The 15,000-nt window shown below is 40.7% G+C and overlaps 1 long non-coding RNA gene across 1 annotated transcript; it reads right to left on the reverse strand.

The window, feature by feature from the left end:
* Positions 1-2,552: 2,552 nt before the first annotated feature.
* LOC132054360 (uncharacterized) lies at positions 2,553-9,412 on the reverse strand. Its single transcript, XR_009414263.1, has 2 exons — positions 9,315-9,412; positions 2,553-2,625 (listed from the first exon to the last, which is right to left on the reverse strand). It is a non-coding gene; the product is annotated as an uncharacterized LOC132054360 (long non-coding RNA).
* Between the last annotated feature and the right edge of the window lie 5,588 nt (positions 9,413-15,000).

Here is a 15,000-nt window from a genome sequence, read left to right on the forward strand (position 1 = left end):
ATATAAATTTAAACAATGTTTTTGATCCAAAAGCTCCCCCTTAAAAGTGAAGTGCCCTTTTATAGTTTTTCTCTAAGGGCCTTTCATACATCATAAGCCCTTTTAGAATAAAGGAAGCCCTAATATGGATAGGTCACGTACTGTCCGACACCCGTACGACCGACAAAGAATAGGTGGCAAACGATCTTCACACGTGGCAATTGAATAACTGATTAACTGAACCAACGGCCACGATCATAACGGCCACGATCATAACGGCCATGAAGAAACCGGACTAACGGCCACGACCAACTCGGTCATGTATAAACCGGACCAACGGCCATGATCAACTCGGCCATATAGAAACCGAACTAACTGATAAGTAGTTTGCCCCGGATAAATCGGACCTTACGGTTTTCCTCCGACTTCTTCTGATCAAGCACTACTGATGCAATTCCCCCAGTCTGAACGCTCGTGCTTGTTTTCTTTCTTTTCTTGGCCTCCGGTCTCACCGGTCAAACGTTAATCCGGTTTTTACCGTATACACTAAGCAGCAACAAAAAAGACAAAGAAGAAAAATTCTTTTGGTTCTTCAACCAAGAAGCTGGTGGCTGCTCCCATCGTTCCAACCACATCCTTTCCTCACAAAAGAAAGAGGAGCTCTGGAGAAGAAAGTTCTTCCGGAGCCAATGTTGAAAGTCAAGCCGGGGGTACTTCAAATCTGCCAAACCTCCCCGTTCCCAAGACCGTCATTGTTGAAGATGACGAGGAAACTGAAGAAATAAGACATAGTGGTCAAAAGGGCCAGACTTGGGACAATTCCTGAAACTCATCATGTCATTCCGTTGACAACCCCAGTCTCGATGTGGAGGATTTTGATCATTTCTTTACCAAAACCGATGCCACCAACCTTGGTTTATCTTCGCTGGAAGTCCTCATGCTGAATCCTCCAGGCTGACACAACCCCGTATTCCAACGAGATTATCTTCTCCCTGATCAGCGACCTGCCCCCCAAGAAATCATGTTTCATCTCGAGCTCGATTGGTCGAGTTTATCCCCCTTTGTTAGCATAAATCCTAATCGGTAAGGACCGTTAACATAATGTGTAGCCTCAGATACCAATTTCCTCTCTAGTACTATTGGCATTGCGAACTATTTGAAACCTCTGATCTCGGAGTCGAGTAAAGAGCAGATGAGAGAAGTCTCTTGGAAGTGTCTTCTAATGAAGGCATGCATACTACTGGCCGGGCAAAATTTTCTTCTTTCCTTAGTCTTTTTCATATTTTCCGCACTTAGGTTTTCATTCTAATCCTTCAAAACATATGCTTCTTACACAGGCTAGAGTCCTCATAGGTTAAATGCCAAGTTGGTAGATAAAGACCAGGAGCTTGAGTTTTTTAAGTTCGAGCTGAACATAAGAGATTCCCAATTGACCGGAGATCTTCCGGCCTTGAAAACTGAGCTTTAACAGGCTAAGAAGGACCTCAAGCAAGTCAATGAAGAGAAAGAAGCCTTTAGCCAACAGGCCAATCAACTTCAAGAAAACTTCACCAAACTTCAATTTGAGTTTGACGCGCAAGAGAAAGCCTTGCATTCCAACGTCCAAAGGGAATACACTCTTGATGCTGCAAGTCTGAAGGCTTAATGCTGAACTCTCCATTGTGGGTAGTGAACGAGAGGCATTGAGGCTAGGGTATGACCATCATCTTGCAATGTAAAAAGAGCAGAGCTACCAGCAATCTTTGGCTATTAAGAGGCTAGAAGCCGACGTGGCCGCCCTAATCAAAGAAATCAATGCTCTCAAAACCCAACGTGATGAAGCTTTTGTGCAAAGAGATGAGGCTTGTGCTACTGTTGATACCCAAGAGTCTGGGTGGTACTTCACGCTGAGTATACTACCTGGCAAGTTCGGAGGTTCACTCTTGAACAAGCCAAAAATGGCATCGAGGATCTCAAAGGCAAAATTGAAGAAGCCTGTAGGCTTGAACTTAAAGCCTTCGAAGCACTGCCTCAATCTCCCCATCATGGTGTTGACAACTCTGGTGATGAAGATGGAGATGATTAAGACGGTGCAGAAAGTGGAGTTAAAGCTAGTGGTGAGGACCTTTTGAGCCTGGATCTTTCTCCTGCTCCTATCAGCCTTGTCAATCCTGACCCTACTGAACTTGATGAGGGGAATAAGTCCCTGAAAGAATAATTTTGTTGTTTTATGAACTTTTGCTCCGGTCCTTGGGACCTTTCCGTTAATGAAACGTTTTAAAAAATTGTTTTTCTATTTTTTATAAGCACAAAATTGAATGTGTCTTTCGGATGAAAAAAAAAAAAGCTTCTTGTTTTTGCATCCAATTATTTTAATCGAAAATCAAGTTTTATCATGCTTAATGACATCAATTAACTTTTTGCATAAATGCCGAGAATTTTTCATTCAACTGTGATTCTATTCGCGTCACGACCCAATTTCACAAGGTTGCGTGGGCACCTACCTATCCCACCTCGGTAGGCTAACCCTTAATTCAACATTCACAAACCCAGTATATATATAGCGGAAGAAAATAAGGCAACGAAGCCTCTCATTTGAATATATAATAAATGCGGAAGTAATCATAAACCACCCCAGTATCTAGTTTGGTCATACAAGAGCACTAACTAAATACTATAAGTTTGAAGATGAAAAAGTCTCACAATAAAATTGTCTCAAAATAAGAGCAAGACAAGTAACTAAGGAAAAGAACATCCGGGCAGCGGCCGTCATCGTGCTCACCCTGGAATGACTCTACAAATAGCCTCAACGATCAACCGCGAGAAAAGAGAGCGAACACATCTAATACTCGCATCCATAAAAAGAATGCAACAAGCGTAGGTCGGACAAAGCAACGATGCGGTAGGTATCATAGGCCGACTAAGACTAGTTGACATATATAAAGACAATAAGGTAAAAGGAAATAAGTAAACGATAGAGTACAAGTCATGCTTTTCCACGTAATGACCATTCATATCCAACCTTATGTGATAGCCACTAATCTTAATTGTCCTAACTATTCACATATATCAAACAAGTCTACCAGTACGATCCAACCAATATAGTCTAACTCATAAACAACCAAGAAGTATAACCAACACCATAACCAAGTCATAATCAACCAAGAAGTATAATCAAAAGTAATGCATTATGAGTATGAATACGATACGTGCATTCATTCTGTACTTTATTTGTACCCGACGAATACTCCACGCCTCGACAACACAACCATGAGGACCGAGAGAAGTCCAAGACCGTCATTCCGTTCACAAACCCGAGAGGACCAAATATCCAAAAGTATCATAATATCAGAATTATCGGTCACTCACTTTGACTCGGAGATGACTCGATATCCAATATGTCTCGTAAAATATCGGTCCCCGCACGCAGCTCAGTAGATGACTCAATATCCATGCAATAATGTATGCGATATGAATATGATGCAAGTACAATATCAATGAATCATATCAACCAACGGAGCCACCACGCGAAGCACACAAGTAATATCATCATCAAGGCAACAAGATAAACCACAATGAGTCCTGACTCTTAATTCTAATAATCAAAGTCTCACAATATCATAGTCATCAATGTTTCTTCTCATTTCTATGATCAGTACCAATCACAAAGCCTAACAATTTAGTATAAGTATTTCCACCTCGGTCATTCTGTATCACACAGCCTAGAATAACCTGTCATCCCCTGTCACAAACCTAGGATGACTCAATAATCTATATGCCATGAATATGAGTATGAACATGGAACCATACAAGTACAATCTGTGAACGATATCAAGTTCAAGCCGTGCCAAACATAGTGCACCAATATAAAAAATGATACACAACCGTGCCATACAAAGTGCACCAATATCATCAACAATGATCCACAGAGTAATCATAACAAATCTCCAATTTCCATAACAATAAGGATTAAATATCCCAAGATTGCTATACCAATAACAAGGTGTACACTAAGTACCAGTATAAATATCAAGAAATTTCGTCCTTCCGTTTGACTCCCAATCCACAAACAATCCACCAATTTATACACAACATACCAAACAAGGTCCTATGGAGTCTACAAGCCCGATCAAAAAAGTCATAAGCAATACCAAACCCTAAGTCAACATCCAACCCAAACTTCATACCCAAAGATTTATATGAATTTCCGACAATATTATCTAAATATACGCTTCGCTAGTCAAAGTCTCACCACAAAGGTAAGCCGTAACCTACACAGCGGTGCCGAGCAATCTCGAGTCAAACTTGTGCCCTTCCTTTACGTTGAGCCTCAAGATAATCAAAGTCTACCATTTTCAAATGCGGAATTAGAAACAAGAAGAAGGCATTTAATAAACTTAACTCTTATTAAATCCCCAAATTCTAACCCATAAACTAGGGTTCACAAACTAATAAAGTAAAAATAATAATCTAAAGCTCTCACCATGGAATTAGTGTTCTAGATGTTCAATTCCCATTAATAATCAACTAATTTAGTTAACAATTACTCAACATTTGGATTATAGAGAAAACCCCCAAATTTGGGTATAAACCCTAGCCTTTAATTCACAAATTAAGCCTTAAAAATGGAAGATTCAGGTTACTATAGCTATTATCCATTAATTCCATGCTTACCCAAGCTAAATCTACCAGCAAATCAAGGTTTTATAACCACAAGTTCATTATAGAAGAAAACCCCAAAACCCACTTAGCCTTCATACTCTTAGGAAGAATCTTAGCATAGATTAATGGTTAAGAGAAGTGAATAGATGATTCTAAGGTCAAGGATGTTACCTTTGTGAAGAACTAGTGGAAACCCTCTCAAAATCACCTCTCAAGCTTAGAGACATGAGAATGAAATAATGACTTAAGGTTGGGGTTTTTAAAACTTAAAATAGCAAATTCTGGAAATTAGAGATTCCGAAAACCATCCGAACCTCTCAGAATCGATGAATTTTCGAAAAAGGTTCATTTACCGAAAAGTCAATTTTGAGTCAACTCTTTTTCGCTTAAAGCCCCAAATTTCACAAAAAGTCACCCAAATCAACTCTGAAAACCTCGGGAAGCCTATCAACAATCCCCGCAAGTCAAAAATGAGCTAACCAAGCTCGGAAAAGGGTAAAAAATGTCGGAGATGCAATAACAACCAAACGGGTCGTTACATCAGATACCAATTAAACAATTGCTCATCCTCGAGCGACAAGGAAGAGAGGATGAAAAAAATGCCTAAATCAGCAATAACTGAAGCTATCGGCTGCGCGTGTCGGACTTCTCCTTACAGGGAGGATTCTCGTCGAAGAAAACTGAATCCCAATGAATGACACAGAAACCACCAGAACGGTATTTCCCCAACACAGAACTGTGGACAACCGGGTGAACATTCGACGAATCTGGTGAAAAACTATCTCATAGAACAAGTGGTCCAACAACAGGTAATTTCAAATAGGCCAAAGCACCTCGGCTCATGTACCAGTCACAACTCTCTAAGCTTAGCTCAAGCTCCAATTCTTATATCTCCACTTCCGGCTTTCCCTCGCAACTGATCCTCGAAAAAACAAATCGTTTTACTCGAATTCTCTGGTTTGGATAAAATGATAGCTCTGAACGCAATTAATAGGCCCCACAAACACTTTCGCAAACCAACACAATACTCTGAAACATGGTCACAAATAGTAGCCCGTTTTGAACTCGTGAAATACTCTGATTCCGCTAACTTTCGTTTCGCACTTACTAGAGTCGTTTAAATGCATTCCTTTGAAACCTATGAACACACATACCAAAATTTTGGACCCATAACTTACCCTCGCCAGAAAGAATCCTTGATTCATCTGCGATCTCTACGCAATTCCATCATAATCGATCTTACCGGTAACCAACTCGGCCAGTTCCAAACCTTTTTAAACCTTCCAATCACAATACGAAAACCATACCACTGAATATCTTGTCGAACAAGCAACTAATCGCTATAGAGACTTTTTGCACGACAGTTCCTCCTCAAATCTGTACTAGGTTCATTGCATACCATTATTCTGTCGAAGTAACTGATCTAAAAAAATGTCATCAAATCCACTAGGAAATCCTAACAAAGCTCGTTAAGTCTGTCTTACCTCGAATCTGAGCCGAAACGCATCGAATCTTTAAATATCATCCTGGAAATATAACCACAAACCATTAAGCTTAACTCGAACCATTCTGACCCGGAATGAATGCACAATTCTCAAAAACTACCAATAATCATTAAATTTGACTCCGAATTTCGAAACCAATCATAGCCATACCACGCATAACAAATCCTGTCCCTCACTTTCAACTCCACTAGTTGAGTCCTATCCAAGTTATCAACTTAATACCGAAGAGCTATACCTTACGATTCTGATCTTCGTGTTTCTTAACTTTTACCAGATATGCAAATCCGATAGCATCCTGAACCTTTCGACCCAAAACCTGTAGCCTCATATAATGAGAACTTCACAATCCTTTCTCTTAACGTAAGCTAACTCATCCAGCGCGTGGAATGTTACAAACTTTTTCAACGGTGTACTACCAAACCTCTTCTTATGATTCTCAACATGCTGGTTCACTGAAATATGCCTGTTACTAGCTGCCGATCACGAATTTCACAGAATTTTCCTCAATTTCCATCAGTTCACTTATGCCTCCATTGTCTGACCATTACTCAAACCCACTCAGTAATCTATCACATAACCATGAGTCTCGTACACTAACCAAATCACACCTGAATAAAATAGTAGGCCACAAATTCTATCTATTGTAGTTTCCTTAACGCTTGCCAATCTAAACCGAACACTCTCTAAATCTGTGTATCGCATAACCATCTCACTAATATCCTTATGTATCTCACAGAAGCGTCATTGCCCGACCGCTCACTCAATTTTTTAAATGTTACCCGTAACTTAACTCGTTAATCCTTTAATGAAGTATCCACGTTTACAAATGCCTTAATTAATAAATCCTGCAACTGCTCCTTAAGCTCTTTCAACTCGGCTGGTGCCATCCGATATAACGTAAAAAGAAATAGGGCAACTTGTGGATCCCAGTACACGTCATCACCTACGTTTAGTAGCTAAACCCAATTATGCCAATTCCTAATTACTCAATTTGAACCCGTATATCGCAATAAATCACAAGAACATCACCAAAAAGGCCATACAGAACACTATCCTCGTATCTAACGTTAACAAGTAAGATACTACAATATCGTGATCATGATATATTACTAGTCACCAATATTTATTGTCCCCGTGTGGCAGCAAGCCAATAACAAACAGAATAAGATAAGTCATAACAAAACAGGGTGGCTAGCCCCAAATCATATGACAATGCCCAACCTATCGCATGACAGGCAGACACGTATGAATAGATAGACCCTGGATCAAACGATACAGGCACAACTTATGTCGGATAGAAATGGTACCTGAGATAACTGCATCTGAAGCCTCTAATTCGGGTTTACCCGAACATGCATAAAATCTGGCTCGACCTGACTATCCTGAATGAGATCTACCTCGAGGAACCTATGAACCACCGCGGCCTGACTGAGCACCGCCTCTAGATGAAACACCGCTACGGCCACCAGACAGTGTTAGAGTCCTAGGAGACTGAATATCCGACCTGGGTTGAGTACACCTCCCAAAGTGGCCGTTCCCGCGGCATAACAAATCCTCAAAGGCCGATCCTCGACGAAGTGAACCGTGCAGACTCGCACGGAACCACACGCGGGTCGAGATGAGATCTCTCTAGAATACTCTGCCTGGAGGGCCCAATAGATGAAGTCTGTAAAGCTGACCGCACGGGACTGCCGGCATAAGTCTGATACATCCTATAAGACTGACCGGCGCCTCTTGAGCTAGAACCACCATAACCCCTAGTCTGTCGTTGCCTCGTCTCACTACCCCTCCAAATGCACGGGCCTTAGCGACCTCGACTAAAGAAGCATGCTCGACGATGGACTGGAAGGAAGCCCTCATGGCCTCCATCTGAAGAGGACCGATTAGCCCACTAATGAAACGCCTAATCCTGTCAGGCTCAGTAAGGATTAAGGGGGTGGAATAACGGTCCAGAAACAGGTAAGGAGTCACATAGGCCTCCACAGACATGTCCCTCTACTCAAGGTGTAAAAACTCCTCCCTACGTGCCTCTCTCAAAGACCGCGACACTCAAAGACCGCGGCACATACTTCTCAAGGAAGGCCCGGTAAAACTGAGTCTACGTCAGGGGAGGGGAACGCCCAGGTTTGTAAGCCACAAAATACCTCCACCAAGTCTTCGCGTCATCGCGAAACTAGTAGGATACATAGTCAACCCCATGGGTCTCCACGATCCTCTTTCGGTGCAACAACTCATGCATAACTAGAATAAACTCATAAGCATCCTCGTGTTAAGCATACGAAGACCTCGCGCTCTAACTTCCTGAATCGCCCAACAAGATCCTGATCCGATGCGGTCATAACAGCACCCTCCATGGGTCTAATATCATCACCAGGAGCGGGTATCACATCAATGCGGGGAGCCATAGCTGCAGCGGGATGTGCCACCCGAGTAAGTCCCTACTAAGGGGTCTGCGCCCCAACTCTGGTCTGTGACCCTCAGGCAGGAGTCGTAACCCAGCTGCCGCCTGCTGGGCATCAAGATGACATAAAATTCTGGCCATGGTGTCATGAATAGCTGGACCAGAAGTAACCTCAGGCTGTGTCCGTGCTGGGGCCACACTATCCCTTGTGGCCTGGCCTCGATCCGACTGATACTCGGGCTCGGGAGATGGAGATAACTCTTGCCACTGTCCTACTGTAGGAGCCCCTCCCCTGGCTGGGGCAGCCCCCAACCTCTCGCTCTGCCGCTCCCTCTGGTTGTCGCTCTCCCTTGGGCCATCGTAGTTTGAGACCTCGTTATCTGTGAGAGAAGAGATAAGAGTCAGATACTAATTTGATCTTCCAGATATCAATTTGAATAGAGTAGCGCAAAATATGAAAGAATGTGAGATTTCCTAAATGTCCTATAGCCTCTCACAGATAAGTAGAGCTCATCGTATCGATCCACGACTCTACTAGACACGCTCTTTGTATTTTAGAATTGTGTAACTTTGGGCTCTAATACCAACTTGTCATGAACCAATTTCACAAGGTCGCGCGGGCACTTACCTATCCCACCTCAGTAGGCGAACCCTTAATTCAACATTCACAAACCCAGTATATATATAGAGAAAGAAAATAAGGGAACGAAGCCTGTCACTTGAATATATAATAAATGCGGAAGTAATCATAAACTACCCCACTATATGGTCTGGTCATACAAGAGCACTAACTAAATACTACAAGTCTGAAGATGAAAAAGTCTCATAATACAATTGTCTCGAAATAAGAGTAAGACAAGTAAGTAAGAAAAAGAACATCCGGGCAATAGAGTCTAACTCATAAACAGCCAAGAAGTATAACCAACACCATAACCAAGTCATAATCAACCAAGAAGTGTAATCAAAGTAGTGCCATATGAGGTATGAATGCAATGCGATACAATGCATTGCCTGTACTTTTGTACTCCGATGGCAGAATACCTCCACGTCTCGACAGAACAACCTATGGGGGACCCGCGAAGTCCAAGCACTGTCACTCCGCACACAGCTTAGAGGACCAAATATCCAAAAGTCTCATAATATCAGTGTTTCATATCAATCACTCCGCACACAGCTCAGAGATGACTCATTGTCCAATATGTCTCAGAAAATATCTATCACTCCGCATATAGCCCAGAGATGACTCAATATCCCATACAATAATGTATACAGTATGAATATGATGCAAGTACAATATCAATGAATCATATTAACCAACCGTGCCACGCAGGGGCACACAAGTAATATCATCAAAAGGCGACAAGATAAACCACAATGAAGTCACAACTCTCAATTCTACTAATAATCAAGTCTCACAATATCTTAGTCATCAATGTTTCCTTCTCATTTCTATGATCAGTAACAATCACAAAGCCTAACAATTTAGTATAAGTATTTCCACCTCGGTCATTCTGTATCACACAGCCTAGAATAACCTGTCATCCCGTGTCACAAGCCTGGGATGACTCAATAATCTATATGCCATGAATATGAGTATGAATATAGAACTATGCAAGTACAATCCGTGAATATGGAACCATGCAAGTACAATCCGTGAACGATATCAAGTTCAAGCCGTGCCAAACATAGTGCACCAATATCACAAATGATAAACAACCGTGCCATACAAAGCGCACCAATATCATCAACAATGATCCACAGAGAAATTATAACGAATCTCCAATTTTCGTAACAATAAGGATTAAATATCCCAAGATTGCTATACCAATAACAAGGCGTACACTAAGTACTAGTATCAATATCAAGAAATTTCGTCCTTCCGTTTGACTCCCAATTCACAAACAATCCACCAATTTATACACAACATACCAAACAAGGTCCTATGGAGTCTACAAGTCCGATCAAAAAAGTCACAAGCAATACCAAATCCTAAGGCAACATCCAACCCAAACTTCATACCCGAAGGTCTACATGAATCTCCGATAATATTATCTAAATATATGCTTCGCTAGTCGAAGTCTCACCACAAAGGTAAGCCGTAACCTACGGCGGCAAAGCCGAGCATCTCGAGTCAAACTTGTGCCCTTCCTTTACCTTGAGCCTCAAGATAATCAAAGTCTACCATATTCGAATGTGGAATTAGAAACAAGAAGAAGGCATTTAATAAACTTAACTCTTATTAAATTCCCAAATTCCAACCCATAAACTAGGGTTCATAAACTAATAAAGTAAAAATAATAATCTAAAGCTCTCACCATGGAATTAGTGTTCTAGATGTTCAATTCCCATTAATAATCAACTAATTTAGTTAACAATTACTCAAAATTCGGATTATATAGAAAACTCCAAAATTTGGGTATAAACCTTAGCCTTTAATTCACAAATTAAGCCCTAGAAATGGAAGATTCAAGTTACTATAGCTATTATCCATCAATTCCATGCTTACCAAGCTAAATCTACTAGCAAATCAAGGTTTTGTAACCATAAGTTCATTATAGAAGAAAACCCCAAAACCCTCTTAGCCTTCATACTCTTAGGAAGAATCTTAGCATAGACTAATGGTTAAGAGAAGTGAATAGATGATTTTAAGGTCAAGGATGTTACCTTTGTGAAGAACTAGTGGAAACCCTCTCAAAATCACCTCTCAAGCTTAGAGACATGAGAATGATATAATGACTTAAGGTTGGGATTTTTAAAACTTAAAAATAGCAGATTCTACCGTCGACGGCTGCCAACCCTAAGCAACTATGGCGGCCACCCTACTGCTTTGGCGACCACCCGACCGCTTTGGCAGTCACTCAGCAGCTATGGCAGTCACCGGACTTCTTTGGCGGCCACCCGACCGCTATGCCGGCCAACAAACACCAGATAAATTCTGGTGTCTTCCAAATTTGGAATCGATACTCGGAACCATCTCAGGACCTCCGGACACAAATCAAATATGCAGATATATATAAAAACGCACTACGATGGCACTCGTGGCCTCGGAATTTCAATCGGAGATCTTGTTGACCAAGTCATCCCCCGATACCTCATAACCAACTTCCCAACCCAAGTTTCAAAATGCATCCGAGTGCATTGGGAACCGAACTAGATATACACATGTTCTAAACGACCATCCGGACCTCTCAAAATTGACAGATTTTTGAAAAGGTCCATTTACCGAAAAGTCAATTTTGAATCAACTCTTTTTCGCTTAAAGCCCCAAATTTCACAAAAAGTCACCCAAATCAATCTTCTGAAAACCTCGAGAAGCCTGTCAACGGTCCCCTCGAGTTAAAAGTGAGCTAACCAAGCTCGGGAAAGGGTCAAAAATGTCAGAGATGCAATAACTACCAAACTTACAATTTGGGTAAAATTCTTCCGAATGAAATTATTAACAAGAACCTTGTACTTATGCTTACGAGTAGGATGTCTCCAATTCATTTCAGGCATATTCATTGAAAATTTTTAACAACTGACCTTAATTATCTTGGTATAAACAATCATGTCCAAACTAACAGAAATATTTGCGGTGCAAAAGTCTTTTTTATTGACTAGTGAATCTCTCTTTGCAAATTACAATCGCGACCAAATTAAAACAAAGGGGTTGACTCGACTTCTCCGGATTATTCTACATTTAATCAATTTAGAGTTTGGCAACAGTCCCCAGTAATCTAATGAATATGACAATTTTTCTACCGAGGGTATTCCATTCCAGTGTTTGATTATGAAATATGAAGATTCAAGCATTATTTGACTCTTTCTTCCGACAGTCCCAGTAAACTACTCGGGTATAGCTTCCTGGCTCTAATATTGATTCACAAATCAGTCACCTTTCAGCCATCAACTCCTTCCGTTGCTTCGACCATATTGAACTTCCATTCCTTTAAAGTAACACGCTTTACATCGCTGCCTTATTAGAAACCTTACCAGAAAAACCCTTTTCGGAACAAAAATCAGTCTAAGGAAAAAAGAGTGCACGTGTTTTTAGTATTTTACGAATGGTATTTAGATCTTCTCTTCTTTTCTATGCATAAAAACAACCTTCCTTTTTTCCTGCAAAACATGTTTGTACTAAACCAACAACCGATCAATTAGAAAAACAAAACATACCTTCAACAGTAGTATCGCATCAAGTGATTAGTATTCCAATTATTAGGTAACTTTTTCCCATCCTTCATTTCTAGTTATACGAACCCTTTCCTTTGTCGCTTGATATTCTGTAAGGTCCCTCCCAATTTGGACCTATCTTACCAGGTTTAAGACCTTGGTATTAAGGGTGACCTTCCGTTGGAATAAATCTCCCACTTGGTAGTATAAAACGAGCTTAGTCCGGCGGTTATGATACTTTTCCATTGTTTGTTTTTGCAGAACGATTCGAAGCAACGCCATTTCCCTATGCTCTTCCGCTAGGTCCAAACTGACCAACAATGCTTCATTGTTGTCTTTTTCATTCACGTGATTATATCCCAGGGATGGCACTCCTATTTCTACCGGAATTACGGCTTCAGCCCCGTAAACAAATGAAAATGGGGCTTCACCTGTGCTAAACTTCGTGGTTGCTCTATGAGCCTATTATACTTCCAAAGAACACTTCTCTCTATTTACCTTTTTCCGACTCTAGCCTTTTCCTTAAGATATGCACAATTGTCTTGTTGGTTGACTCCGCTTGACCGTTTGCACTTGGATGGTACGGAGTTGAAGTGAATTTTTTTTATTTTTAGCCCTTCAAAGAACTCCGTTACCTTTTTCCCCACAAATTGTGGCTCGTTATCCCAAGCAATATCTTTCGGAATTTCAAAATGACAAATTATGTGATCATAAATGAAGTCACTAACTTCCTTTTCCCGTATTTTCTTATAAGTTCATGCTTCTACCTAGTTAGAGAAGTCGTTTGTTATGATCAAAAGGAATTTTACCTGACCAACCGCTGTTGGTAATAGTCCTACAATATCCATTCCCTATTTCATAAATGGCCAAAGGGATATCACGGATGCAAGAGTTCAGTTGGTTGATTTATCATTAGGGTGTACCGTTGACATTTGTCACATTTTTGGACAAAAATTTTGGCATCCTCATCCTTTTGGAAGCAATAGTAACCTGCCCTGATCAACTTTCCGACCAATAAATCCGCTCTGGAGAGTCCACAAACCCCTTCATGAACCTCTCATATTACGTAATCCGTTTCCCCTGGGCCTAAGCATCTTGCCAACGGAGCATAAAATGACCTTCTGTACAACTTCCCATTATGCATGCAATGCCGAGCAACTTTCATTCGTAAAGCGTATGATTCTTTTACATTCTTTGGTAACTTGCCGTCATGCAAGTAATATATATATATATATATATTTATTCCGCCAATCCCAAGTCATAATCATAGAATTCACTTCATCATGGCCGATATCTATCGCCGAATTTAATAATTGTATATTTTCCAGAATTAATTCTCCCAAAGACCGTGTCGGAGGCCCCAAATTCGCCAAGACATCATCTTCTATGTTTTGTTCCTATGACACGTGCTCTAATGTCCACTCTTTGAATTGGTGTAGCAGCACTCGTATCTTGTCTAAGTATCTCTGCATCCTTTCGTCCTTTATGTGAAAAACCTCGTTGACTTGGTTGACTACCAGGATTGAATCACTTATTGCTTCAATGATCTCAGCTCCCAAATTTTGAGCCAACTCCAGACTTGCAATCATTACCTCATACTCGGCTTCATTGTTAGTCAATTGAATAGTTTTGATAGCTTGTTGAATAATATCCCCGGAAGAAATCTTGAGTACTATACCCAATCAAGACCCTTCACATTGGTTGCTCCATCCGTAAATAAGGTCTAGACTCTAGGCAGTACTCCAAAGGAAATTATAAATTCCTTTTCCAACTTGGGTAACATCCTAGGCTAAAATCAGCAACGAAGTCATCCAACACTTGAAATTTTATAGTTGTTCGAGGCCTTTATTCTATGTCATACTCACTAATTTCAACCGTCCATTTAGCTAACCTACCCGAAAGTTCAGGTTTATGCAATATACTTCTCAATGGGTAAGTTTTTACTACGCAAATGGGGTGACATTGGAAATAAGGCCTCAATTTTCTAGCCGCGATTATTATGGCTAAAGCAAATTTTTCTAAATGAGGGTATCTAGTTTCCGCACTCGCGAAGGTTCTACTAACGTAATAAATAGGGAATTGCATATCTTTTTCTTCCTGAGCTAACATTGCACTTACAACTACCTCAGATACGGCTATCTACATTAGCAATTGCTCATTTGCCACTGGTTTAGACAATAGCAGAGCACTTAAAAGATACCTTTTTAAATCCCTTAACGCTTTTTGGCATTCCTGGGTCCACTCAAAATCCTTCTTCATTTTCAAAACTGAGAAGAACTTGTGGCTTTTCCAGATGACCGGACAATAAATTGACTCAGCATT

The sequence above is a fragment of the Lycium ferocissimum genome, chromosome 4, assembly GCF_029784015.1.
Source record: "Lycium ferocissimum isolate CSIRO_LF1 chromosome 4, AGI_CSIRO_Lferr_CH_V1, whole genome shotgun sequence".
NCBI classification, from domain to species: domain Eukaryota; kingdom Viridiplantae; phylum Streptophyta; class Magnoliopsida; order Solanales; family Solanaceae; genus Lycium; species Lycium ferocissimum.